The sequence below is a fragment of the Hippocampus zosterae genome, chromosome 17 (genome assembly GCF_025434085.1).
Source record: "Hippocampus zosterae strain Florida chromosome 17, ASM2543408v3, whole genome shotgun sequence".
Taxonomy (NCBI): Eukaryota; Metazoa; Chordata; class Actinopteri; order Syngnathiformes; family Syngnathidae; genus Hippocampus; species Hippocampus zosterae.
The window spans coordinates 12767684-12790707 of record NC_067467.1 but is presented as its reverse complement, the minus strand read 5'-3'; the positions used below and the strand labels follow the sequence as shown (position 1 = coordinate 12790707).

Sequence of the window (23024 nt, the reverse complement as noted above, 5' to 3'; positions counted from 1 at the left end):
CCTTCACTTTTCCAAGGCCTGCCGCCACCTGCTCGGCGCTCATTCCCATTGTGAGGGGACTCCAAAACCCCACCGCAAAGGAAGCGGAAACCTTTAGAAGAGGGATTTTTAAGTCATGTACCCGTTTCCCTGGACAGCAGGGATACCATGCATTTTTCTTGCCCGAGAGTTTCTGCCCCTTCAAAACACATCGCGCTTTTCAGACTGCAGGAAGGACGGGTGAACTTCCTCCAGGTGTTGGCAGCGAGCATGGATCAAGGGCCTTTCCCGGACGCCACTGAAATATTTAACTTCAACCGAGAGGGAAATGCACCGTTCCTGGATGTACTGCAATACCAGGTCAATGCGTGGAGTGGAAGGAGCAAGCACCTATTCCATCTCCCGACTTCAAAAATCAATTTAATATATGGTCCCCAGATAAGGGACGTATCAGATATTAAACTGATAAGAACAGATACTACACTTGATCTTAGCCAAAAGGCCGAGAAGCGATAAGGGCAAAGCGGCACAGGGGATGACTTCATTGCTGACAGCGCGGGCTACAGTGACGGTGACAAACGTCATATAGCCACAGCGAAAACGATGACTTGCCAAACAACTCCACACATTTATGCAATCGCTGGGGCAACGGTTTTGTTTGCCAGCCCGCAAATGAAACAAAAGCTGAGCAATTGCTAGGTACAGTATCATTTAACCCAAGGTGCCCCAATAGGACAGCGGCAATCAATGTTCCGAGGCACCGAACCCAAAGAGTGAACTACCATTTGGAGTTTCCCATTCCGGCTTTCGCCGGATCCAATGTCAACACTGGTGTAGAGAAGATCTGCACAAATGGGAGAAGTGAGAAATTGCCATTGACAAACTCATCAGGGGAGAGCGCGAACGCAGTCCCCCACTGCCAGAAATTTTGCAGTCGAGATTCCCACATTTGGGGAATTCGCAGGGGTCAGCACAAGTAAGGCGCCGGTAGGAACGCGAGCTTCCGAGCCAGTTTTTCGTCCACGCGACAGTCCAGATGACAGTTGTTTCGGGAATTGGCCGTCAACGATTTCAGACAGCCTTTGGCCTCTGACTCTCAATGGCATCAATTCCCTGAATCCGCCTTCACTTTTCCAAGGCCTGCCGCCACCTGCTCGGCGCTCATTCCCATTGTGAGGGGACTCCAAAACCCCACCGCAAAGGAAGCGGAAACCTTTAGAAGAGGGATTTTTAAGTCATGTACCCGTTTCCCTGGACAGCAAGGATGCCAGGCATTTTTCTTGCCCGAGAGTTTCTGCCCCTTCAAAAACACATCGCGCTTTTCAGACTGCAGGAAGGACGGGTGAACTTCCTCCAGGTGTTGGCAGCGAGCATGGATCAAGGGCCTTTCCCGGACGCCACTGAAATATTTAACTTCAACCGAGAGGGAAATGCACCGTTCCTGCATGTACTGCAATACCAGGTCAACGCGTGGAGTGGAAGGAGCAAGCACCTACTCCATCTCCCGACTTCAAAAATCAATTTAATATATGGTCCCCAGATAAGGGACGTATCAGATATTAAACTGATAAGAACAGATACTACACTTGATCTTAGCCAAAAGGCCGAGAAGCGATAAGGGCAAAGCGGCACAGGGGATGACTTCATTGCTGACAGCGCGGGCTACAGTGACAAACGTCATATAGCCACAGCGAAAACGATGACTTGCCAAACAACTCCACACATTTATGCAATCGCTGGGGCAACGGTTTTGTTTGCCAGCCCGCAAATGAAACAAAAGCTGAGCAATTGCTAGGTACAGTATCATTTAACCCAAGGTGCCCCAATGGGACAGCGGCAATCAATGTTCCGAGGCACCGAACCCAAAGAGTGAACTACCATTTGGAGTTTCCCATTCCGGCTTTCGCCGGATCCAATGTCAACACTGGTGTAGAGAAGATCTACACAAATGGGAGAAGTGAGAAATTGCCATTGACAAACTCATCAGGGGAGAGCGCGAACGCAGTGCCCCACTGCCAGAAATTTTGCAGTCGAGATTCCCACATTTGGGGAATTCGCAGGGGTCAGCACAACCGCAGTGCAATGGCTGAGCCTCAGCCTGGGTGAGCCACCTGCTTGATCAGGCATCGCCCCTGCCAGGTAAGTATGAGTTGGACCCGTCACCAGGCCAGGCTCTTTAGCACACGCACCGTCTTCGGTCACGGGCGCATCTGCTGAGCCGCGTGCGAGCAGTCCAGGGGTATGGTCGTTTTGGAATTGTCATTGCGGTTCGGCTTTTATCGATCAGATCGAAGTAAATATGTTTAAAATCAACCACAGTGGCTCGCATGTTACTTTGGACCGAAATGAAAAAGAAGGACATTCCTTTTCGCTGTAATTATCATTCGTTTGAATCAGCTTTATACACGTTCCATGTCGCTTCATTGAGTTGGCGTTTTGGGGAAGGGCTTTCCTGTTTCTATTTTGTGAACAAGAAACGGGGGCGGCGGGGTTCTTCGGTTTTAGGTAGGTCCAACGTCTTCGTTGACAAAAATGACCATGGGGAACACACATCAACACAAACTCGCTGGACGAGGCAATTTCCGCAGCTGCCTCGCCAAGCTGATCGTCTCCGTGGAGACGGCCTCGGGCGTACCAGTCTCGGGCTCGGGAAGCAAGAGTAAGGCGCCGGTAGGAACGCGAGCGTCCGAGCCAGTTTTTCATCCACGCGACAGTCCAGATGACAGTTGTTTCGGGAATTGGCCGTCAACGATTTCAGACAGCCTTTGGCCTCTGACTCTCAATGGCATCAATTCCCTGAATCCGCCTTCACTTTTCCAAGGCCTGCCGCCACCTGCTCGGCGCTCATTCCCATTGTGAGGGGACTCCAAAACCCCACCGCAAAGGAAGCGGAAACCTTTAGAAGAGGGATTTTTAAGTCATGTACCCGTTTCCCTGGACAGCAAGGATGCCAGGGATTTTTCTTGCCCGAGAGTTTCTGCCCCTTCAAAACACATCGCGCTTTTCAGACTGCAGGAAGGACGGGTGAACTTCCTCCAGGTGTTGGCAGCGAGCATGGATCAAGGGCCTTTCCCGGACGCCACTGAAATATTTAACTTCAACCGAGAGGGAAATGCACCGTTCCTGGATGTACTGCAATACCAGGTTGTTGGATTTATTATTGTTTAGTAATCATACATTCACGTATTATTCGGTTGATTCTCGTGTCGTCATTTTATGCTCGCAATGAAGAATGCTTCTGCCTGTCAGTATAGTTTGATTTTGCTTGCAAAGAAGAACGCTTATGCTTGCAATCATTAGTTTGCTTTGCCTGCAATGAAGAACGCTTATGCTTTCAATAAAGATTTATCCTTTATTATTTACTCACATCTATAATCATTATATGCTCTTCATTATGTGCTCACTTTTGCTTGCTGTACTGTGTGAGAAGTTAGGGTCGCAACCACCTTTCCGAGGACGTGGCTGGGAAGAGATAACTGTTAAGACTAAACAGCGAGCAAGGCTGAACCGTGAATGGAGCCATCAACACCAGCTGCAACGGGATGTTTATGACTATTTGCACACATGTACGTAACTTGCACTCACATACACACACATAGTCAAACAAGTTCAGAGTGTGTTCAACAGCCCCCACCCTTTAGGTTGGACACACCTATGTAGTAGCTTTTCCCAATAAATGAGGGGGTGAAGGGGGAGATCGTTAGGGTTACGTGTGGAGAACTGAAACCGAACGCTTCTCCTCGTTCCCTCCTGGTACCAGAATCGAGTCTCCTGTCTCCTCCTTTTGGTTATTCTTGAGTGTCAATTTGGACCAACCTGACATTTTTGGGGGCTCGTCCGGGATCGCAACATACCTGACGCCTCCAGACGCTGAGTCGACGGCCAGGAAGACCGTGGCCACGGCAAAGACACCCTTTCTGGGACTGGGTTTCGGCTCCTCGTCTGGGGGCTGAGGGTTGAAGCGAATCCCAGAGGAGAGAGGACTACTCTTGGTAAGTAGGGCGGCGGTGTCCTGTACGTACTTAAACTCCGCATCGACACTCGAGGAGTGTTTGCGCGCCGGGTTTGTAAAGACGGAGGTCGGGGTCTTTAAACCTGTTTTCAATTGAAACACTCTCAGGGCAGGTGTTGTAGTTTGGTTCGAACGCTTGGTTCGAGACCCTGTGTGAGCCTGAGAGGGGTTTGTTGAGAAGGAACTCTTTCAACGGTGATTGAGTGTTTGCGCGCCGCAAAGCCCTGAGCCATACTAGTCCCTATCAGGCATACAGACCGTGCAAGTCTCTAAACTGATGAGGGCGACGGTGTCCTGCACGTGCTTAAACTCCGTGTGTAAATAATGTGTGTTAAACCCCGGGTATAAATAAGATAAGATATCCTTTATTCGTCCCACAGTGGGGACATTTATAATAATAATCTCTATATAGTGCGTTACCTCTGGTCAAGGTAATAGGATAAAACCAAATTAAATGCGCATAAATGTATGACTGTGTAACTGTGTGAGTGGAGGTTCGCTACCTCATCTGAACAGGACATTTGTTGTGGCAACTGTCTGAGGAAGCAGAGGCAAGAATTTCCCGCCACCTTGGTGGTAGAAGGTTGGAAATTACCTCAGTCGGAGAAATTGCCACCCTGTTCAAGGGAACAGTCAGCCTAGTTACCCTAGGTAAATCGCTGACTCTGAAAAATAAATTCCAAATTATCCAAATTCCCAAAGTTCCACCTCCTAATTCGCAAATGGGGGTTCATAATAGTAAGACCGTGGAGAGAGGTGATCCCAAAAAGAAGTTAACATGTAAGGACTGGAGATTCGTAGAGAGCCAATGTCCTTCGAAGATAAAACATTTAGATACGTGGATAGAAAAATACACCACCGTTAGATCCGACTCTTCCGACATCTCCTCCTTTTCCACCATCCTCTCCACCCTCTTACAGAGGGGGCCATCCGATGGCCACCAGGGGAAAAGGAGATTTGGGAGTGGAATTTTCAAAAAATTGGAGTAGTGTTTTTTCCCCTGCTGCGACGAAGGTTGACTCATCCGGGAGTGAGGTACGAGACGCTTTTCCCATGATTGAAGTTGCAGATCCAGACATAAAAGGTGAGTCGCCTGTCATTCTTGTTTATAGAACATGGACACAAGAAGATGTAAAAAAAGCCGTAGAGGGAATTACATCACATAAAATTGACGTGGTACAATTTGTCCAGGAAATGGAGGATCTGCGAAAATCATATCATCTAAATGGAGCTGAGGAGCAACAAGTTTGGATGGCGGCTTGTTTGACAGTAAATTGATGGTGTATACTGTATCGATATTTGGATGCAGTGAAGTCTTCTCGCGGATGACAAGATTATAAGTTTGGATGTGCTTAACTTGGTTGTGAGCGGTAGTAAGGTGAATATTTTGGTTTGTCTGTAGGGTTGTGTCTGCGAATATGTGTTGGATTAGTCTTTGCGTGTGGGTGTGTAGATATGCGTGACTCTTGGCGCGACTCATGGAGTCTTGTTTGTTTTGTTTTCTGGCTTTTGCAGTGTAGAAGGTTTGTATGGCATCTATTATAATTACCGGTACTTGTAATTGAAACTGTTTTTATTATAATTCCTAACACCACTTCAGCTTCATAATTTCAACCGGCGCTACATGAAGTATGTGTAAATCAGGTAAAGAAATAAAATGGTTGAGTATGGGTGTGGTGACACAGAGAGTTTTGGATACTTATAGTGGGTGACAGGCAAGTGAAAATATTGATGGTGAGACGTAAGGTGATGATGGAAGTTGAGTATGTTGAGAATAAAGAAAGGCACAGGCAGGTGAGGTTTGACACAGTGATGCTACGAATGAGGAGGTCACCGTGTTTTTAGGTTGAAAAGGGCCGGAAGGTCACGAGATGCTTAGATGGTTGTTTGTAAGTCGTAAACAGTGGACGTGTGTGGGACGTTGTTAACTTTCTGGGAGGAGTTAGAATGTGTAAGTATACAGTGAAGGCCTTGATCTGGATGATTTGTGAATGTTAATGTCTGTGGGTTTCAGTTATCTTATTTGTTTTATAAATGCTTCTGTTATGCTGCTAATTGCCAGGATGTTCCGATTATGTTCCAATGTTTTTTTAGATTACGTTCATAAGATGCACATTTCTCTTGAAACCTGAGAAGAGCCATCACGGCTCCTGATGTGGGAGGAATGATGGTCTTGTCTCATGAATTTGGAAAATTCTGTTACAACTTTGCTATCCGTGGATTGTGTTGTGCCTTCCGTCATTATGAAATTTAATGACTAGAGTTGAAGCTATCGTCGAACATACAAATTCTTGTTGGTTTGAGTCATTAAAAAAACCGTCAGATTTTACGACACATCTCATTTGTGCATACACAGGCTGGATTTCTAATTTCGTTTGTCACAAGAGCAAAATCTTCCAGCTTTAATCAGCACGTTTCAGGGTCACGTGTGAATAATTTACAATTGGCTTCGTTAACTTAGTATGACTGCACGTTTTAAGGTCAGTGGCATTTTTGAGTATCACGCACCCTAGGTGGTGTTTACCAAAGACAGTTGTGGCATAGATAAGCCTTTTGGCAGCAGTGTATGGTGTGAACTCTGCATGCTGGAAGAGTGCTAGAAAAAAAAAACAAACAAAGGGATGAGCTGTTGCACACTAGCATGACGTTTTTTTGTTGCATGGTTGGCATTTATTTTGTGTGTCTATGTTGTTATGTCGATCCCCTTTAACGCTGGAAAAATGCACAGTGCTTAACCGTGCTGCTTTGTTGTGGCTTCCTGATGGGTGTTTGTTTGTTTGTTTGTTTGTTTGTTTGTTTGTTTGTTTGTTGGAATGTGAACAGGTAATAGTGATTTGAGAGGTTGTAGGAGGATGTACAACAAACTCATCTCATCTTATCTCCCGTTTTTGTGTGTGTTGATTTGTTTCATATTAATATTGCGATGACCTGCATGTCTGCCTGATTGGAAACTCTAAATTGTCCCTAGGTGTGAGCATGGGCTTGGGTGGTTGTGCTTGTGTCTGTGTGCCCTGTAATTGGTTGGCGACCGGTTCGGGTTGTCCCCATCCTGCTGCCCGGAGTTGGATGAGCTCCACTCACCCCCGCGAACCTCGTGAGGATAAAAGCGGATCGGACATTGGATGACTGAATGTATTGCTTCATATAGTGATGGGTCGTTTTTTTGGGTACATCTCGGTTTAACGGGCGAAGGGAGGAATCTAGATATAAACAAGCGCGTTTTGCGGGCTATATTTGGGTAGGTTTGTGCGACTTTCAGTTTGTGCACAAACTGTTTGAGCATATACGGGAGCATATTTATGCGTCACTTTTCAAAATTGGTGCCCCGTTACATTACGGCATCTCATGAGTTTATTGGCTTAAAACTGATTTGTATAGTTATTTTGCGGTTTGCTTTTGGACCTCTTTTTGGACACAGCGGGTGGGTCGCACATTTTCTGGTCAGCATGGTGGCCAACGGCCATCTTGATGTCCAAGTCGTCAGGGTCCATACTGTCGAGCGACTCAAGATTTGACGTGCGATGCCTGCAGCAGGAGCTCATTTGGCTTTTCTTTCTAATGCTTGACGGTCTTTTTGTCGAGGACATGGAAAATTTATTTTTACTTTCTTTGTTAAGGTCGCGGTTGTTGTGAATGTGCCTTGTTAAGCGGAGTATGTTGTATAACACGTGAAGTATTGTTAATTCAGTGTGACGAATGTTGTTCGTTTTTGTATCATGTTGTGATAGTTACGCGGCTCACACGGCAGCGATTTCTTTTTTTTAGGGGGGACTTGCTGACTAACAGCAACATGATAACGTTTTGGGTTCAGTTCACTTCTGTTTTATATGCGGTAACAAATTGGGCAGTGAACCCAAACTTCTTTTTTGTGTCATGGATTATTTCACGCATTGGCAGGGGGAATGGTGTCTCTGGTTCGGAAACATGATACAACCTATGGTTTTAACCAATGTTGGAATACGGTACATTTTGAACTACATCTCCATTTCAGATAATGTAGAGGGTTTTCGTTGAATTAATGAGGGGGTTTGGTTGAGGCTTTTCCAAAATGGGTCGAAAATTGATAAAATGGAATGCATGTTTCACATTTTATTTGAGACACTATTGCTCCTGCCATCCACAATCTGCAGGATTGGTAGCAAGTCTGAAAGTATATGGTTAAAATTCGATTAAAGAAATTGAATTGAAATTGAATTGACTTATATGTTAATATTACGAGAATGGTGTTTTCTTCTTTGTTCGAAATATTGTTTGGGAGACTATATATATTATTGATAATTTCTACAAAATTGTGAACTAGGAAATTAAGCTGATTCGGTTGACAATATGTGAGAATGTTTAGAAAAAAATGAATTGAGATTGCTGTAGGACGATTGTGCTTTTCCACAGCAGGTTCCAGCGGACATGGCTCTGATTCGAAACATGAAAAACAAACACTGTGTTTCTTTGAAGTGTTGATGACCACACCGTTTGATGGACATTGTAAAAGGTCATCTCGACAGAAACATCCACTGAGGAAGGTGAGCGAAGTCCGGTGACGCGATGGGCACAGTATTTTAGTTACTGGGAACATCAAACGACCGGCGGAAGAAGTTTCAAGACACCTTTGCACTCATTTAGGGTGTGTTTCTGTCGACATGCTAGAATATCAGTGGTGGTATGTCATTTCCTGTTATATGATCACACTAACACATGGTCGACTGTTCTCCTTTTTTATATGGTATTTGTGCTCTCCTTTAGCACATGTGAATGGGGATGTATTTTTTTAATAATAACCTACATTTTGCAAATAGATCTAGACCAGGGGTGTCAAACTCATCTTTGAGGCCGCTTTGGGGTTACACCTTCCTTCGGTGGGCCGGTACGACGGTGAAATTTGATTAAATGGTTATATTTTATTAATTGCATATGGATGAATTGTGCCAATTCTGAAGCCAGTCATATTTTGTTCGATTATTGTTTGGTTGAGTGTTTTAACAGGTAACAAAATTATCACAAAATCTCGACATTATTCATATAGAATTTGGGCATTTCGGTACAGATTTTAGCAGGGTTTATGGCATTTGATGCGCGTCAATTGCTTTCACGGGCCACATAAGTACATGGGGTTTCGACTTTGACACCTGTGATCTAGATGATCTGGGGAAGGGAAATGAAGAAACACATTGCGGCACAAATTGTTGTATACTTTTTTGTTTTGGTGGCAAAAGTATTTTATTTATAATCGGTCTAGTCGATCTCATTATGAAAATAAAAAATAAAAATTGAGAAGTGAACACACCATGAGTGGTAGAAAAGAGCACAACTTTTTTATTTGGGTTTGTTTTGGAGATTGAAGTGATTTGTGTACTGTGCTCCTCTGGTGATGTTGCTCGGCTGAAATTGAATTTATAACCGTTTTTTGATTTATTTCTAGTTCAAATGGTGCATTGATTTGGTCGTAATGGTTCAGATATGGATTTTGAATACATTTCTTAGGTGATTTTATGCGTTTACGATCTTTTCTTTGGTGGTAAAAGGAAAAAGGAAAACGACCCGACGGTGATGTAGTTATTCTCTGCAGAAAGTTGAGCTATTTTTCATTCTTTTGTTATTTTATTTTTATTTTATGTTACTGCGGATACGGTGTGATGAAGTAGTGTACTTCTAATGATTTTGTAGGCAAATTATGGTTTTCGCAGGCGAGTGTTTTTCATTTTCTGGTGTCTGCGCATTGGTATCACTGCTTTTGCCAGTAACTGTGTTTCCATCAACAGCGGGGGATATACAGGGGGCTGCGTTATCGTCGATGACGGAGAGTAGCCTTCTCCGGTTCCGGCGTGACGCCTCCTGGAGGGATGGCGATCCCACCTATATAGACGCAATTGGGGTTCCTTGTGGCGTGCCAGATGAGTATAAGTTGGTTAACCAGATTGCTGCCGGTTGGGAATCCATTTTCATTTGGGTTACCCCTAATAAGAATGTTGACAGGATCAACTACCTCCACTACAACGTCCAGAGGCTCGGGAATTTTACTGAAGAAGCCGTCTTGGCTATAAAAGAGCAATTGGCGGCCACCTCCCTGATGGCGTTTCAGAACCGCATCGCGGTTGATATGCTCTTGGCAGAGACCAATGGAGTATGTGCGATGTTTGGTGACCAGTGTTGTACGTTCATACCTAACAACACCGCGCCTGATGGCGCCCTCGCCAAGGCCATTGGAGGCCTCCGCACCCTGACTCGCCAAATAAGGGCCCATTCCGGCGTGAATACGTCCTTCTGGGCGGAGTGGTGGCATAAGGCCTTCGGAGAGTACAAGGATTTGGTGTTTTATGTACTAATCTCTTTTGCTCTTTTTGCAGCTGTCTTGACGTTGTGTGGATGCTGTTGCATTCCCTGTATCAGAGTGCTGCTTATCCGGCTTACTACTACGGCTGTCTCGCCCACGACGTCTAAAGTGAATGAGATGTATCCTCTGTTGTTGTTTGATGGCAGTGATTCTGGTGTTGATTATGCCTCTTCGGATGATGACGTGATTTCGCTTCGGCATCAGGGGGTCATAGATGGTTTTTAGTCGTTTTGCTCCCTGCCCCTGGGTGTTACTAGGTTTGCGTGTGCGGCATTGACTCCACTGAATAAAGACCGTCGGGAAGGTTCTATGTGATGATACGTGCAAATGTAGGATGAACAGGGGGGAATGTTGGATTTATTATTGTTTAGTAATCATACATTCACGTATTATTCGGTTGATTCTCGTGTCGTCATTTTATGCTCGCAATGAAGAATGCTTCTGCCTGTCAGTATAGTTTGATTTTGCTTGCAAAGAAGAACGCTTATGCTTGCAATCATTAGTTTGCTTTGCCTGCAATGAAGAACGCTTATGCTTTCAATAAAGATTTATCCTTTATTATTTACTCACATCTATAATCATTATATGCTCTTCATTATGTGCTCACTTTTGCTTGCTGTACTGTGTGAGAAGTTAGGGTCGCAACCACCTTTCCGAGGACGTGGCTGGGAAGAGATAACTGTTAAGACTAAACAGCGAGCAAGGCTGAACCGTGAATGGAGCCATCAACACCAGCTGCAACGGGATGTTTATGACTATTTGCACACATGTACGTAACTTGCACTCACATACACACACATAGTCAAACAAGTTCAGAGTGTGTTCAACAGCCCCCACCCTTTAGGTTGGACACACCTATGTAGTAGCTTTTCCCAATAAATGAGGGGGTGAAGGGGGAGATCGTTAGGGTTACGTGTGGAGAACTGAAACCGAACGCTTCTCCTCGTTCCCTCCTGGTACCAGAATCGAGTCTCCTGTCTCCTCCTTTTGGTTATTCTTGAGTGTCAATTTGGACCAACCTGACACAGGTCAATGCGTGGAGTGGAAGGAGCAAGCACCTATTCCATCTCCCGACTTCAAAAATCAATTTAATATATGGTCCCCAGATAAGGGACGTATCAGATATTAAACTGATAAGAACAGATACTACACTTGATCTTAGCCAAAAGGCCGAGAAGCGATAAGGGCAAAGCGGCACAGGGGATGACTTCATTGCTGACAGCGCGGGCTACAGTGACGGTGACAAACGTCATATAGCCACAGCGAAAACGATGACTTGCCAAACAACTCCACACATTTATGCAATCGCTGGGGCAACGGTTTTGTTTGCCAGCCCACAAATGAAACAAAAGCTGAGCAATTGCTAGGTACAGTATCATTTAACCCAAGATGCCCCAATAGGACAGCGGCAATCAATGTTCCGAGGCACCGAACCCAAAGAGTCAACTACCATTTGGATTTTCCCATTCCGGCTTTCGCCGGATCCAATGTCAACACTGGAGTAGAGAAGATCTGCACAAATGGGAGAAGTGAGAAATTGCCATTGACAAACTCATCAGGGGAGAGCGCGAACGCAGTCCCCCACTGCCAGAAATTTTGCAGTCGAGATTGCCACAATTGTGGAATTCGCAGGGATCAGCACAACCGCAGTGCAATGGCTGAGCCTCACCCTGGGTGAGCCACCTGCTTGATCATGGCATCGCCCCTGCCAGGTAAGTATGAGTTGGACCCGTCACCATGCCAGGCTCTTTAGCACACGCACCGTCTTCGGTCACGGGCGCATCTGCTGAGCCGCGTGCGAGCAGTCCAGGGGTATGGTCGTTTTGGAATTGTCATTGCGGTTCGGCTTTTATCGATCAGATCGAAGTAAATATGTTTAAAATCAACCACAGTGGCTCGCATGTTACTTTGGACCGAAATGAAAAAGAAGGACATTCCTTTTCGCTGTAATTATCATTCGTTTGAATCAGCTTTATACACGTTCCATGTCGCTTCATTGAGTTGGCGTTTTGGGGAAGGGCTTTCCTGTTTCTATTTTGTGAACAAGAAACGGGGGCGGCGGGGTTCTTCGGTTTTAGGTAGGTCCAACGTCTTCGTTGACAAAAATGACCATGGGGAACACACATCAACACAAACTCGCTGGACGAGGCAATTTCCGCAGCTGCCTCGCCAAGCTGATCGTCTCCGTGGAGACGGCCTCGGGCGTACCAGTCTCGGGCTCGGGAAGCAAGAGTAAGGCGCCGGTAGGAACGCGAGCGTCCGAGCCAGTTTTTCATCCACGCGACAGTCCAGATGACAGTTGTTTCGGGAATTGGCCGTCAACGATTTCAGACAGCCTTTGGCCTCTGACTCTCAATGGCATCAATTCCCTGAATCCGCCTTCACTTTTCCAAGGCCTGCCGCCACCTGCTCGGCGCTCATTCCCATTGTGAGGGGACTCCAAAACCCCACCGCAAAGGAAGCGGAAACCTTTAGAAGAGGGATTTTTAAGTCATGTACCCGTTTCCCTGGACAGCAAGGATGCCAGGGATTTTTCTTGCCCGAGAGTTTCTGCCCCTTCAAAACAAATCGCGCTTTTCAGACTGCAGGAAGGACGGGTGAACTTCCTCCAGGTGTTGGCAGCGAGCATGGATCAAGGGCCTTTCCGGGACGCCACTGAAATATTTAACTTCAACCGAGAGGGAAATGCACCGTTCCTGGATGTACTGCAATACCAGGTCAATGCGTGGAGTGGAAGGAGCAAGCACCTATTCCATCTCCCGACTTCAAAAATCAATTTAATATATGGTCCCCAGATAAGGGACGTATCAGATATTAAACTGATAAGAACAGATACTACACTTGATCTTAGCCAAAAGGCCGAGAAGCGATAAGGGCAAAGCGGCACAGGGGATGACTTCATTGCTGACAGCGCGGGCTACAGTGACGGTGACAAACGTCATATAGCCACAGCGAAAACGATGACTTGCCAAACAACTCCACACATTTATGCAATCGCTGGGGCAACGGTTTTGTTTGCCAGCCCGCAAATGAAACAAAAGCTGAGCAATTGCTAGGTACAGTATCATTTAACCCAAGGTGCCCCAATAGGACAGCGGCAATCAATGTTCCGAGGCACCGAACCCAAAGAGTGAACTACCATTTGGAGTTTCCCATTCCGGATTTCGCCGGATCCAATGTCAACACTGGTGTAGAGAAGATCTGCACAAATGGGAGAAGTGAGAAATTGCCATTGACAAACTCATCAGGGGAGAGCGCGAACGCAGTCCCCCACTGCCAGAAATTTTGCAGTCGAGATTCCTACATTTGTGGAATTCGCAGGGGTCAGCACAACCGCAGTGCAATGGCTGAGTCTCACCCTGGGTGAGCCACCTGCTTGATCATGGCATTGCCCCTGCCAGGTAAGTATGAGTTGGACCCGTCACCAGGCCAGGCTCTTTAGCACACGCACCGTCTTCGGTCACGGGCGCATCTGCTGAGCCGCGTGCGAGCAGTCCAGGGGTATGGTCGTTTTGGAATTGTCATTGCGGTTCGGCTTTTATCGATCAGATCGAAGTAAATATGTTTAAAATCAACCACAGTGGCTCGCATGTTACTTTGGACCGAAATGAAAAAGAAGGACATTCCTTTTCGCTGTAATTATCATTCGTTTGAATCAGCTTTATACACGTTCCATGTCGCTTCATTGAGTTGGCGTTTTGGGGAAGGGCTTTCCTGTTTCTATTTTGTGAACAAGAAACGGGGGCGGCGGGGTTCTTCGGTTTTAGGTAGGTCCAACGTCTTCGTTGACAAAAATGACCATGGGGAACACACATCAACACAAACTCGCTGGACGAGGCAATTTCCGCAGCTGCCTCGCCAAGCTGATCGTCTCCGTGGAGACGGCCTCGGGCGTACCCAGTCTCGGGCTCGGGAAGCAAGAGTAAGGCGCCGGTAGGAACGCGAGCGTCCGAGCCAGTTTTTCATCCACGCGACAGTCCAGATGACAGTTGTTTCGGGAATTGGCCGTCAACGATTTCAGACAGCCTTTGGCCTCTGACTCTCAATGGCATCAATTCCCTGAATCCGCCTTCACTTTTCCAAGGCCTGCCGCCACCTGCTCGGCGCTCATTCCCATTGTGAGGGGACTCCAAAACCCCACCGCAAAGGAAGCGGAAACCTTTAGAAGAGGGATTTTTAAGTCATGTACCCGTTTCCCTGGACAGCAAGGATGCCAGGCATTTTTCTTGCCCGAGAGTTTCTGCCCCTTCAAAACACATCGCGCTTTTCAGACTGCAGGAAGGACGGATGAACTTCCTCCAGGTGTTGGCAGCGAGCATGGATCAAGGGCCTTTCCCCGGACGCCACTGAAATATTTAACTTCAACCGAGAGGGAAATGCACCGTTCCTGGATGTACTGCAATACCAGGTCAATGCGTGGAGTGGAGCAAGCACCTATTCCACCTCCCGACTTCAAAAATCAATTTAATATATGGTCCCCAGATAAGGGACGTATCAGATATTAAACTGATAAGAACAGATACTACACTTGATCTTAGCCAAAAGGCCGAGAAGCGATAAGGGCAAAGCGGCACAGGGGATGACTTCATTGCTGACAGCGCGGGCTACAGTGACGGTGACAAACGTCATATAGCCACAGCGAAAACGATGACTTGCCAAACAACTCCACACATTTATGCAATCGCTGGGGCAACGGTTTTGTTTGCCAGCCCGCAAATGAAACAAAAGCTGAGCAATTGCTAGGTACAGTATCATTTAACCCAAGGTGCCCCAATAGGACAGCGGCAATCAATGTTCCGAGGCACCGAACCCAAAGAGTGAACTACCATTTGGAGTTTCCCATTCCGGATTTCGCCGGATCCAATGTCAACACTGGTGTAGAGAAGATCTGCACAAATGGGAGAAGTGAGAAATTGCCATTGACAAACTCATCAGGGGAGAGCGCGAACGCAGTCCCCCACTGCCAGAAATTTTGCAGTCGAGATTGCCACAATTGTGGAATTCGCAGGGATCAGCACAACCGCAGTGCAATGGCTGAGCCTCACCCTGGGTGAGCCACCTGCTTGATCATGGCATCGTCCCTGCCAGGTAAGTATGAGTTGGACCCGTCACCATGCCAGGCTCTTTAGCACACGCACCGTCTTCGGTCACGGGCGCATCTGCTGAGCCGCGTGCGAGCAGTCCAGGGGTATGGTCGTTTTGGAATTGTCATTGCGGTTCGGCTTTTATCGATCAGATCGAAGTAAATATGTTTAAAATCAACCACAGTGGCTCGCATGTTACTTTGGACCGAAATGAAAAAGAAGGACATTCCTTTTCGCTGTAATTATCATTCGTTTGAATCAGCTTTATACACGTTCCATGTCGCTTCATTGAGTTGGCGTTTTGGGGAAGGGCTTTCCTGTTTCTATTTTGTGAACAAGAAACGGGGGCGGCGGGGTTCTTCGGTTTTAGGTAGGTCCAACGTCTTCGTTGACAAAAATGACCATGGGGAACACACATCAACACAAACTCGCTGGACGAGGCAATTTCCGCAGCTGCCTCGCCAAGCTGATCGTCTCCGTGGAGACGGCCTCGGGCGTACCAGTCTCGGGCTCGGGAAGCAAGAGTAAGGCGCCGGTAGGAACGCGAGCGTCCGAGCCAGTTTTTCGTCCACGCGACAGTCCAGATGACAGTTGTTTCGGGAATTGGCCGTCAACGATTTCAGACAGCCTTTGGCCTTTGACTCTCAATGGCATCAATTCCCTGAATCCGCCTTCACTTTTCCAAGGCCTGTCGCCACCTGCTCGGCGCTCATTCCCATTGTGAGGGGACTCCAAAACCCCACCGCAAAGGAAGCGGAAACCTTTAGAAGAGGGATTTTTAAGTCATGTACCCGTTTCCCTGCACAGCAAGGATGCCAGGCATTTTTCTTGCCCGAGAGTTTCTGCCCCTTCAAAACACATCGCGCTTTTCAGACTGCAGGAAGGACGGGTGAACTTCCTCCAGGTGTTGGCAGCGAGCATGGATCAAGGGCCTTTCCCGGACGCCACTGAAATATTTAACTTCAACCGAGAGGGAAATGCACCGTTCCTGGATGTACTGCAAGACCAGGTCAATGCGTGGAGTGGAAGGAGCAAGCACCTATTCCATCTCCCGACTTCAAAAATCAATTTAATATATGGTCGCCAGATAAGGACGTATCAGAAATTAAACTGATAAGAACAGATACTACACTTGATCTTAGCCAAAAGGCCGAGAAGCGATAAGGGCAAAGCGGCACAGGGGATGACTTCATTGCTGACAGCGCGGGCTACAGTGACGGTGACAAACGTCATATAGCCACAGCGAAAACGATGACTTGCCAAACAACTCCACACATTTATGCAATCGCTGGGGCAACGGTTTTGTTTGCCAGCCCGCAAATGAAACAAAAGCTGAGCAATTGCTAGGTACAGTATCATTTAACCCAAGGTGCCCCAATAGGACAGCGGCAATCAATGTTCCGAGGCACCGAACCCAAAGAGTGAACTACCATTTGGAGTTTCCCATTCCGGCTTTCGCCGGATCCAATGTCAACACTGGTGTAGAGAAGATCTGCACAAATCGGAGAAGTGAGAAATTGCCATTGACAAACTCATCAGGGGAGAGCGCGAACGCAGTCCCCCACTGCCAGAAATTTTGCAGTCGAGATTCCCACATTTGGGGAATTCGCAGGGGTCAGCACAACCGCAGTGCAATGGCTGAGCCTCACCCTGGGTGAGCCACCTGCTTGATCATGGCATCGCACCTGCCAGGTAAGTATGAGTTGGACCCGTCACCAGGCCAGGGTCTTTAGCACACGCACCGTCTTCGGTCACGGGCGCATCTGCTGAGCCGCGTGCGAGCAGTCCAGGGGTATGGTCGTTTTGGAATTGTCATTGCGGTTTGGCTTTTATCGATCAGATCGAAGTAAATATGTTTAAAATCAACCACAGTGGCTCGCATGTTACTTTGGACCGAAATGAAAAAGAAGGACATTCCTTTTCGCTGTAATTATCATTCGTTTGAATCAGCTTTATACACGTTCCATGTCGCTTCATTGAGTTGGCGTTTTGGGGAAGGGCTTTCCTGTTTCTATTTTGTGAACAAGAAACGGGGGCGGCGGGGTTCTTCGGTTTTAGGTAGGTCCAACGTCTTTGTTGACAAAAATGACCATGGGGAACACACATCAACACAAACTCGCTGGACGAGGCAATTTCCGCAGCTGCCTCGCCAAGCTGATCGTCTCCGTGGAGACGGCCTCGGGCGTACCAGTCTCGGGCTCGGGAAGCAAGAGGAAGGTGCCGGTAGGAACGCGAGCGTCCGAGCCAGTTTTTCATCCATGCGACAGTCCAGATGACAGTTGTTTCGGGAATTGGCCGTCAACGATTTCAGACAGCCTTTGGCCTCTGACTCTCAATGGCATCAATTCCCTGAATCCGCCTTCACTTTTCCAAGGCCTGCCGCCACCTGCTCGGCGCTCATTCCCATTGTGAGGGGACTCCAAAACCCCACCACAAAGGAAGCGGAAACCTTTAGAAGAGGGATTTTAAAGTCATGTACCCGTTTCCCTGGACAGCAAGGATGCCAGGCATTTTTCTTGCCCGAGAGTTTCTGCCCCTTCAAAACACATCGCGCTTTTCAGACTGCAGGAAGGACGGGTGAACTTCCTCCAGGTGTTGGCAGCGAGCATGGATCAAGGGCCTTTCCCAGACGCCACTGAAATATTTAACTTCAACCGAGAGGGAAATGCACCGTTCCTGGATGTACTGCAATACCAGGTCAATGCGTGGAGTGGAAGGAGCAAGCACCTATTCCATCTCCCGACTTCAAAAATCAATTTAATATATGGTCCCCAGATAAGGGACGTATCAGATATTAAACTGATAAGAACAGATACTACACTTGATCTTAGCCAAAAGGCCGAGAAGCGATAAGGGCAAAGCGGCACAGGGGATGACTTCATTGCTGACAGCGCGGGCTACAGTGACGGTGACAAACGTCATATAGCCACAGCGAAAACGATGACTTGCCAAACAACTCCACACATTTATGCAATCGCTGGGGCAACGGTTTTGTTTGCCAGCCCGCAAATGAAACAAAAGCTGAGCAATTGCTAGGTACAGTATCATTTAACCCAAGGTGCCCCAATAGGACAGCGGCAATCAATGTTCCGAGGCACCGAACCCAAAGAGTGAACTACCATTTGGAGTTTCCCATTCCGGCTTTCGCCGGATGCAATGTCAACACTGGTGTAGAGAAGATCTGCACAAATGGGAGAAGTGAGAAGAAATTGCCATTGACAAACTCATCAGGGGAGAGCGCGAACGCAGTCCCCCACTGCCAGAAATTTTGCAGTCAAGATTCCCACATTTGGGGAATTCGCAGGGGTCAGCACAAGTAAGGCGCCGGTAGGAACACGAGCTTCCGAGCCAGTTTTTCGTCCACGCGACAGTCCAGATGACAGTTGTTTCGGGAATTGGCCGTCAACGATTTCAGACAGCCTTTGGCCTCTGACTCTCAATGGCATCAATTCCCTGAATCCGCCTTCACTTTTCCAAGGCCTGCCGCCACCTGCTCGGCGCTCATTCCCATTGTGAGGGGACTCCAAAACCCCACCGCAAAGGAAGCGGAAACCTTTAGAAGAGGGATTTTTAAGTCATGTACCCGTTTCCCTGGACAGCAAGGATGCCAGGCATTTTTCTTGCCCGAGAGTTTCTGCCCCTTCAAAAACACATCGCGCTTTTCAGACTGCAGGAAGGACGGGTGAACTTCCTCCAGGTGTTGGCAGCGAGCATGGATCAAGGGCCTTTCCCGGACGCCACTGAAACATTTAACTTCAACCGAGAGGGAAATGCACCGTTCCTGCATGTACTGCAATACCAGGTCAACGCGTGGAGTGGAAGGAGCAAGCACCTATTCCATCTCCCGACTTCAAAAATCAATTTAATATATGGTCCCCAGATAAGGGACGTATCAGATATTAAACTGATAAGAACAGATACTACACTTGATCTTAGCCAAAAGACCGAGAAGCGATAAGGGCAAAGCGGCACAGGGGATGACTTCATTGCTGACAGCGCGGCCTACAGTGACGGTGACAAACGTCATATAGCCACAGCGAAAACGATGACTTGCCAAACAACTCCACACATTTATGCAATCGCTGGGGCAACGGTTTTGTTTGCCAGCCCGCAAATGAAACAAAAGCTGAGCAATTGCTAGGTACAGTATCATTTAACCCAAGGTGCCCCAATAGGACAGCGGCAATCAATGTTCCGAGGCACCGAACCCAAAGAGTGAACTACCATTTGGAGTTTCCCATTCCGGCTTTCGCCGGATCCAATGTCAACACTGGTGTAGAGAAGATCTACACAAATGGGAGAAGTGAGAAATTGCCATTGACAAACTCATCAGGGGAGAGCGCGAACGCAGTCCCCCACTGCCAGAAATTTTGCAGTCGAGATTCCCACATTTGTGGAATTCGCAGGGGTCAGCACAACCGCAGTGCAATGGCTGAGCCTCACCCTGGGTGAGCCACCTGCTTGATCATGGCATTGCCCCTGCCAGGTAAGTATGAGTTGGACCCGTCACCAGGCCAGGCTCTTTAGCACACGCACCGTCTTCGGTCACGGGCGCATCTGCTGAGCCGCGTGCGAGCAGTCCAGGGGTATGGTCGTTTTGGAATTGTCATTGCGGTTCGGCTTTTATCGATCAGATCGAAGTAAATATGTTTAAAATCAACCACAGTGGCTCGCATGTTACTTTGGACCGAAATGAAAAAGAAGGACATTCCTTTTCGCTGTAATTATCATTCGTTTGAATCAGCTTTATACACGTTCCATGTCGCTTCATTGAGTTGGCGTTTTGGGGAAGGGCTTTCCTGTTTCTATTTTGTGAACAAGAAACGGGGGCGGCAGGGTTCTTCGGTTTTAGGTAGGTCCAACGTCTTCGTTGACAAAAATGACCATGGGGAACACACATCAACACAAACTCGCTGGACGAGGCAATTTCCGCAGCTGCCTCGCCAAGCTGATCGTCTCCGTGGAGACGGCCTCGGGCGTACCAGTCTCGGGCTCGGGAAGCAAGAGTAAGGCGCCGGTAGGAACGCGAGCGTCCGAGCCAGTTTTTCGTCCACGCGACAGTCCAGATGACAGTTGTTTCGGGAATTGGCCGTCAACGATTTCAGACAGCCTTTGGCCTTTGACTCTCAATGGCATCAATTCCCTGAATCCGCCTTCACTTTTCCAAGGCCTGCCGCCACCTGCTCGGCGCTCATTCCCATTGTGAGGGGACTCCAAAACCCCACCGCAAAGGAAGCGGAAACCTTTAGAAGAGGGATTTTTAAGTCATGTACCCGTTTCCCTGCACAGCAAGGATGCCAGGCATTTTTCTTGCCCGAGAGTTTCTGCCCCTTCAAAACACATCGCGCTTTTCAGACTGCAGGAAGGACGGGTGAACTTCCTCCAGGTGTTGGCAGCGAGCATGGATCAAGGGCCTTTCCCGGACGCCACTGAAATATTTAACTTCAACCGAGAGGGAAATGCACCGTTCCTGGATGTACTGCAAGACCAGGTCAATGCGTGGAGTGGAAGGAGCAAGCACCTATTCCATCTCCCGACTTCAAAAATCAATTTAATATATGGTCGCCAGATAAGGACGTATCAGAAATTAAACTGATAAGAACAGATACTACACTTGATCTTAGCCAAAAGGCCGAGAAGCGATAAGGGCAAAGCGGCACAGGGGATGACTTCATTGCTGACAGCGCGGGCTACAGTGACGGTGACAAACGTCATATAGCCACAGCGAAAACGATGACTTGCCAAACAACTCCACACATTTATGCAATCGCTGGGGCAACGGTTTTGTTTGCCAGCCCGCAAATGAAACAAAAGCTGAGCAATTGCTAGGTACAGTATCATTTAACCCAAGGTGCCCCAATAGGACAGCGGCAATCAATGTTCCGAGGCACCGAACCCAAAGAGTCAACTACCATTTGGAGTTTCCCATTCCGGCTTTCGCCGGATCCAATGTCAACACTGGTGTAGAGAAGATCTGCACAAATCGGAGAAGTGAGAAATTGCCATTGACAAACTCATCAGGGGAGAGCGCGACCGCAGTCCCCCACTGCCAGAAATTTTGCAGTCGAGATTCCCACATTTGGGGAATTCGCAGGGGTCAGCACAACCGCAGTGCAATGGCTGAGCCTCACCCTGGGTGAGCCACCTGCTTGATCATGGCATTGCCCCTGCCAGGTAAGTATGAGTTGGACCCGTCACCAGGCCAGGCTCTTTAGCACACGCACCGTCTTCGGTCACGGGCGCATCTGCTGAGCCGCGTGCGAGCAGTCCAGGGGTATGGTCGTTTTGGAATTGTCATTGCGGTTCGGCTTTTATCGATCAGATCGAAGTAAATATGTTTAAAATCAACCACAGTGGCTCGCATGTTACTTTGGACCGAAATGAAAAAGAAGGACATTCCTTTTCGCTGTAATTATCATTCGTTTGAATCAGCTTTATACACGTTCCATGTCGCTTCATTGAGTTGGCGTTTTGGGGAAGGGCTTTCCTGTTTCTATTTTGTGAACAAGAAACGGGGGCGGCAGGGTTCTTCGGTTTTAGGTAGGTCCAACGTCTTCGTTGACAAAAATGACCATGGGGAACACACATCAACACAAACTCGCTGGACGAGGCAATTTCCGCAGCTGCCTCGCCAAGCTGATCGTCTCCGTGGAGACGGCCTCGGGCGTACCAGTCTCGGGCTCGGGAAGCAAGAGTAAGGCGCCGGTAGGAACGCGAGCGTCCGAGCCAGTTTTTCGTCCACGCGACAGTCCAGATGACAGTTGTTTCGGGAATTGGCCGTCAACGATTTCAGACAGCCTTTGGCCTTTGACTCTCAATGGCATCAATTCCCTGAATCCGCCTTCACTTTTCCAAGGCCTGCCGCCACCTGCTCGGCGCTCATTCCCATTGTGAGGGGACTCCAAAACCCCACCGCAAAGGAAGCGGAAACCTTTAGAAGAGGGATTTTTAAGTCATGTACCCGTTTCCCTGCACAGCAAGGATGCCAGGCATTTTTCTTGCCCGAGAGTTTCTGCCCCTTCAAAACACATCGCGCTTTTCAGACTGCAGGAAGGACGGGTGAACTTCCTCCAGGTGTTGGCAGCGAGCATGGATCAAGGGCCTTTCCCGGACGCCACTGAAATATTTAACTTCAACCGAGAGGGAAATGCACCGTTCCTGGATGTACTGCAAGACCAGGTCAATGCGTGGAGTGGAAGGAGCAAGCACCTATTCCATCTCCCGACTTCAAAAATCAATTTAATATATGGTCGCCAGATAAGGACGTATCAGAAATTAAACTGATAAGAACAGATACTACACTTGATCTTAGCCAAAAGGCCGAGAAGCGATAAGGGCAAAGCGGCACAGGGGATGACTTCATTGCTGACAGCGCGGGCTACAGTGACGGTGACAAACGTCATATAGCCACAGCGAAAACGATGACTTGCCAAACAACTCCACACATTTATGCAATCGCTGGGGCAACGGTTTTGTTTGCCAGCCCGCAAATGAAACAAAAGCTGAGCAATTGCTAGGTACAGTATCATTTAACCCAAGGTGCCCCAATAGGACAGCGGCAATCAATGTTCCGAGGCACCGAACCCAAAGAGTGAACTACCATTTGGAGTTTCCCATTCCG

General features: G+C 47.8%; 16 non-coding genes and 1 pseudogene across 16 annotated transcripts; all 17 read right to left on the bottom strand.

The window, feature by feature from the left end:
* Nucleotides 1-302: 302 nt before the first annotated feature.
* On the bottom strand, nt 303-493 carry LOC127590503 (U2 spliceosomal RNA). Its single transcript, XR_007959637.1, has one exon. It is a non-coding gene; the product is annotated as a U2 spliceosomal RNA (small nuclear RNA).
* A 911-nt stretch (nt 494-1404) lies between these two features.
* On the bottom strand, nt 1405-1595 carry LOC127590519 (U2 spliceosomal RNA). Its single transcript, XR_007959652.1, has one exon. It is a non-coding gene; the product is annotated as a U2 spliceosomal RNA (small nuclear RNA).
* A 368-nt stretch (nt 1596-1963) lies between these two features.
* LOC127590492 (U1 spliceosomal RNA) lies at nt 1964-2126 on the bottom strand. Its single transcript, XR_007959627.1, has one exon. It is a non-coding gene; the product is annotated as a U1 spliceosomal RNA (small nuclear RNA).
* Nucleotides 2127-11323: 9197 nt separating this feature from the next.
* Nucleotides 11324-11501, bottom strand: LOC127590544 (uncharacterized; annotated as a pseudogene).
* Nucleotides 11502-11875: 374 nt separating this feature from the next.
* On the bottom strand, nt 11876-12039 carry LOC127590615 (U1 spliceosomal RNA). The gene has a single exon (XR_007959727.1). It is a non-coding gene; the product is annotated as a U1 spliceosomal RNA (small nuclear RNA).
* A 960-nt stretch (nt 12040-12999) lies between these two features.
* Nucleotides 13000-13190, bottom strand: LOC127590502 (U2 spliceosomal RNA). The gene has a single exon (XR_007959636.1). It is a non-coding gene; the product is annotated as a U2 spliceosomal RNA (small nuclear RNA).
* Nucleotides 13191-13564: 374 nt separating this feature from the next.
* Nucleotides 13565-13728, bottom strand: LOC127590483 (U1 spliceosomal RNA). Its single transcript, XR_007959619.1, has one exon. It is a non-coding gene; the product is annotated as a U1 spliceosomal RNA (small nuclear RNA).
* A 962-nt stretch (nt 13729-14690) lies between these two features.
* Nucleotides 14691-14877, bottom strand: LOC127590523 (U2 spliceosomal RNA). The gene has a single exon (XR_007959655.1). It is a non-coding gene; the product is annotated as a U2 spliceosomal RNA (small nuclear RNA).
* Nucleotides 14878-15251: 374 nt separating this feature from the next.
* LOC127590490 (U1 spliceosomal RNA) lies at nt 15252-15415 on the bottom strand. The gene has a single exon (XR_007959625.1). It is a non-coding gene; the product is annotated as a U1 spliceosomal RNA (small nuclear RNA).
* Nucleotides 15416-16375: 960 nt separating this feature from the next.
* On the bottom strand, nt 16376-16565 carry LOC127590535 (U2 spliceosomal RNA). Its single transcript, XR_007959666.1, has one exon. It is a non-coding gene; the product is annotated as a U2 spliceosomal RNA (small nuclear RNA).
* Nucleotides 16566-16939: 374 nt separating this feature from the next.
* Nucleotides 16940-17103, bottom strand: LOC127590601 (U1 spliceosomal RNA). Its single transcript, XR_007959714.1, has one exon. It is a non-coding gene; the product is annotated as a U1 spliceosomal RNA (small nuclear RNA).
* A 960-nt stretch (nt 17104-18063) lies between these two features.
* LOC127590501 (U2 spliceosomal RNA) lies at nt 18064-18254 on the bottom strand. Its single transcript, XR_007959635.1, has one exon. It is a non-coding gene; the product is annotated as a U2 spliceosomal RNA (small nuclear RNA).
* A 914-nt stretch (nt 18255-19168) lies between these two features.
* Nucleotides 19169-19359, bottom strand: LOC127590528 (U2 spliceosomal RNA). Its single transcript, XR_007959660.1, has one exon. It is a non-coding gene; the product is annotated as a U2 spliceosomal RNA (small nuclear RNA).
* A 374-nt stretch (nt 19360-19733) lies between these two features.
* Nucleotides 19734-19897, bottom strand: LOC127590608 (U1 spliceosomal RNA). Its single transcript, XR_007959721.1, has one exon. It is a non-coding gene; the product is annotated as a U1 spliceosomal RNA (small nuclear RNA).
* A 960-nt stretch (nt 19898-20857) lies between these two features.
* Nucleotides 20858-21047, bottom strand: LOC127590534 (U2 spliceosomal RNA). The gene has a single exon (XR_007959665.1). It is a non-coding gene; the product is annotated as a U2 spliceosomal RNA (small nuclear RNA).
* Nucleotides 21048-21421: 374 nt separating this feature from the next.
* Nucleotides 21422-21585, bottom strand: LOC127590606 (U1 spliceosomal RNA). The gene has a single exon (XR_007959719.1). It is a non-coding gene; the product is annotated as a U1 spliceosomal RNA (small nuclear RNA).
* Nucleotides 21586-22545: 960 nt separating this feature from the next.
* LOC127590533 (U2 spliceosomal RNA) lies at nt 22546-22735 on the bottom strand. Its single transcript, XR_007959664.1, has one exon. It is a non-coding gene; the product is annotated as a U2 spliceosomal RNA (small nuclear RNA).
* Nucleotides 22736-23024: the final 289 nt, after the last annotated feature.